The sequence below is a fragment of the Mesoplodon mirus genome (genome assembly GCF_964341445.2).
Source record: "Mesoplodon mirus genome assembly, chromosome: 7".
In the NCBI taxonomy this organism is placed as follows: Eukaryota; Metazoa; Chordata; class Mammalia; order Artiodactyla; family Ziphiidae; genus Mesoplodon; species Mesoplodon mirus.
The window spans coordinates 60,742,117-60,746,401 of NC_138983.1; the positions used below are offsets into that span (position 1 = coordinate 60,742,117).

Genomic DNA, 4,285 nt, shown 5'->3' on the forward strand with positions numbered 1-4,285 from the left:
AAATAAATTACCCTCAGGTTTCTAATCAATTTGTTGATTGAATGATGGTGCCTCTTATTAGGATATGGAACATTGGAGGGGAGCAAGTTGGGGGTGGAAGGAGATAATTACTTTAGACAATTTGTGCTTGAGACTCAACAGACAAAAATATTTTTGTCTAAAGCACTAAATAAAGGACAGGGAAACAGAAATAAATATGGTAGTCATCAGTGTATACAGATAAATTAAACTTCACAGGGGAAACACAATCTAGTTCCCTCAGTCTTCCTTAACAGGCTGCATCTGAGCACGAAAAAGTCACTTAAAGAGCTTGTTTACTCGCTCCCTAGGAATTCAGGAACCCTGCTCATTTCCACAGAGAAGTCACCAGTTTTGACCTGACATAAGCATTCACAGCTGGTTTGGTCAGGGGCACCTCATCCTGTTCTTTTATGAAGTCTCCTGTAACTAGGCTGCAGCCAGACTAGGAACACAGGCCAGCACCTTTGGGTCCAAAAAGCCCATCATCTACGGAGAACCATGCAAAAAGAACGTGTCCAGTAATTTTACTGTCCGGTTCCACTTGGTCATCTCCCCTCAGAATGTACTCAGTCATAACTATAATTATCACACTCATTCCAGGACAGGCTGCTGTTGAAGTGGACACAGTCTCAAAAGTTTGGAGGTCCAAAAACCTTAACTTATAGCAGAGTACAGCTTTGGAAAAGATGTGAGTAAAATTTTATAGAATTTTCTGCAGAGTGTTTTTTTCATGTTAACCAATTTGTGTTACTAATTAATAATTCAATTTCATTTTATTAATGGTAGCTCACTATGGGCTTCTAATTTACTTTCTCATATCAGAAGATCTAACCCTGACCTTTACTAAGAGCTTTCCCATTGTCTAATAACCTACAGACCAATATATTTTGACCACAGACACTCTTTGTCCTTTTATTGTTATTTTATGGTCTATCATTAGATCAAATACTAAAAAAATTACAAATTGATTAAGAAAGTATTTTTCTAGCAAGCTCTCTCTTTACCCCCAAGCTGAGGTGAGCAAGTGAAGCTAGACTAAGCACAAAGGAAAAAACAAAGCAGTCTTCATCAAATAGGAAGAGGCGATTTTAAAGGTCACTGCAAGATTAAGGAGAGTGGCCAAGACGTCGGAGTACAAGGACACTGAGCTCACCTCCTCTAGGGAGCACACCAAAGTCACAACTATATGCACAACAACCATCGATGAAGAACACTGGAACCTACCAGAAAAGATCTTCTACAACTAAATACACAAAGAAGGAACCACAACAAAGCAGGTGAAAAGGTTGGACTCGCGGTATAATCAAACCCTATTACCCCCGGGGGGGCGACCCTCAGACTGGAGAATAATTATAGTGCAGAGGTCCTCCCACAGGAGCGAGAGTTCTGAGCCCCACGTCAGGCCCCCAACCCAGGCGGGGGTCCAGCACCAGGAAGACGACCCCCAGAGCATTTGGCATTGAAGGCCAGTGCTCCAGGCAGTTAGCAGGAGCCCCCCAGGACCGGGGGAAAGAGAGACTCCACTCTTAGGGGGCGCACACAAAATCCCACGCACACCTGGGCAGAAGCAATAATTTGACAGGAGCCTGGGCCAGACCTACCTGCCGGTCTTGGAGAGTCTCCCGGGGAGGCAGGGGGCATGGCTGCGGCTCGCCCTGGGGACGAAGTCACTGGCAGCAGCTTTTCTTAGGAGCTCCTTCTGCTGCGTGGACGCCGCTGCTGGCGGGCGCCATTTTGAAAGTCTTCCTCCAGCTCATTAGCCCAACAGCCTGCAGGTGCCGGCGCTGGGACGCCTCAGGCCAAGCAACTAACTGGGCGAGGACACAGCCCCAGCCTTCTAAAGACAGGCTGCCTAAAAGACTAAAGAGCCCACAGCTGCCTTTAGACGCAGCCCTAGACAAGGCCCTGCCCACCAGAGGGCCAAAACCCAGCTATACCCACCAGGGGGCAGACACCAGCCAGTCCCACCAGGAAGCCTGCCTCTAGACCAACCTCACCCACCAGGGGGGAAACACCAGAAGTAGACACCAGAACGTAGGCCAGACCCTACCCTGGGACCAGCTGGGCCCTGGCCCCGCCCACTAGAAGGCCAATGCAACCTTCAGGACCTCCCGGACCCCATACCCAGCTGTGTCAGGAATCAGCCCCCACACCGATGACCTGAAACGAGCTCCAGGATCTCCGAGCCCTGCAGCCAGGCTCCAGGAATCAGCTCTTCCTGCCAGCATCTGGCACTAACCCCAGGACTTATCTTCACCTGCCAGCGGGTGGGCAGCAGTCTCAGAATCTTTGGGACCCTGACTCCACCCACCACTAGCCAGCATGAGTCCCGGGAACCCCTAGAGTTCTGCAACCAGCCACCCCGTGACCAGGACCCACTAAGCAGCAGCCAGCAGCATCCGCACGAGGGAGGGCCTGGCAACCAACCAGACGAGGAGCCATCCAAGCCCACCAGACCAGCCCCATGCCCACCACAACAGAAGGACCCATGCAGCCCTCTTAGGGGGAACCCCCAGAACATATAGCTTGGGTGATGAGAGGGGAGTGCACTGCTGGGATGCACAGGATGCCTTCTACAGAGGGCCACTTCTCCAAGGTTGAGAAATATAACTAACCTACCACAGATATAAAAATAAAAATAGCAACTTAGAAAAAATGAGGCTGCAGGGGAACATGTTCCAGACAAAGGAACAAGGTAAAACCCCAGATGAACTAAGAGGTATGGAGATAGGCAATCTACCTGAGAAAGAGTTCAGAGTAATGATCGTAAAGATGTTCAAAGAACTTGGGAGGAGAATGGATGCACAGATCGAGAAGTTAAAAGTTTTTAACAAAGCTCTCTCTTCAGAGCCTCATTAATCTCACTGTTCCTCAGGCTGTAGATGAGGGGGTTCAACATGGGGATCACCACCGTGTAGAACACAGACACCACCTTGTTCTCATCAGTTGAGTAGCTGGACTTGGGCATCACATAAATGAATGTGATGGCCCCATAGAACAGAGCGACTGCTGTGAGGTGAGACGTGCAGGTGCAGAAGGCCTTGCGGTGCCCCCCCGCCCCCGGTGGAGCGCATCTTCAGAATGGTGATGAGGATTAGGAGATGGCTATGACAATCACCGTGACCACAATGATGGAGCCAGCTGTAAATGAGAGGACAACTGCGGGGATACTGATATCAGAACAGGAGAGTTCAACCAAGGGAGCAAAATCACAGAAAAAATGATTGACTCGATGTGGTCCACAGAAAAGTGAATAATAGAAGCAAATAGTAAAAGACCAAGCATTGAGAAAACCACCTACATAAGCCACTGTGAGTAACTGAACATAAACTCGTGTGGACATTTTGGTGGAATAAAGCAGTGGGCTGCAGATTGCCACGAAGCGATCATATGCCATGGCAGCCAGAAGGAAGCATTCAGTTGACCCAAAGAAAACAACTGAACCAAGTTGAATGGCACATCCAAGATAGGAGATGGTATTTCTCTCCACCAGGAAATTTGCAAGCATACTGGGTGTAACAGAAGATGAATAGCCTGTGTCAGCAAAGGCCAGGTGGCTCAGAAAAAAATACATAGGATGATGGAGCTGAGAAGAGACTCTGATAAGAATGACTGTGCTGAGATTGCCACATATGGTCACCAGGTAGATACAAAGGATGATCGTGAAGAGGATGACTCGAAGAATTGGATCATTTGTTAAGCCCAGTAAAATGAACCCCGTCATTGCAGTATTGTTCCCATGCTCCTGGGAATCCATGAGATAGGGTAGCTGCTACCAAAATGAACCTGTGATGAGACATTACATTAAAGAAGTTTTGAATTTGATGGTTTTCTTTTTATTAATGCACAGAGTTTATTATGAACAAGTAAATTATTCAGTTAGGTTTGGACTAACTTTTTTTACCTTAGAGTAAAAACCTTATATTCTTCTATTTTTATATATATTTTAGAGTAGAAAATTTTATTTATTTATATAATGAGTATTCTATATTTTAAAAATTGTTTTCAGCACGAACACGGGAAAACCTGCTTCAAATAATGTATGTCTTTTCCTCTTTATATTATATAATACCTAACGGTTATTGAATATTTACTAAACGGCAAGCCTTGGGTTAAGAATTTTCTATATATTTCTATTTTAATTTGTATGAAATAATATTAAGTATTTAATCTCATTTGTAGACAATGAAACTGAATTTGGCAATGTAACTGAGCTAAGTTTCCATAGCAAATTGCAGAATCAAGATGTGAATCTCAGGTAGTT

The 4,285-nt window shown here is 45.8% G+C and overlaps 1 pseudogene across 1 annotated transcript; it reads right to left on the minus strand.

Moving 5' to 3' along the window:
* Positions 1 to 2,848: 2,848 nt before the first annotated feature.
* LOC309807219 (olfactory receptor 5P6-like) lies at positions 2,849 to 3,778 on the minus strand (annotated as a pseudogene). The gene has a single exon. The product of its transcript is annotated as an olfactory receptor 5P6-like (transcript).
* Positions 3,779 to 4,285: the final 507 nt, after the last annotated feature.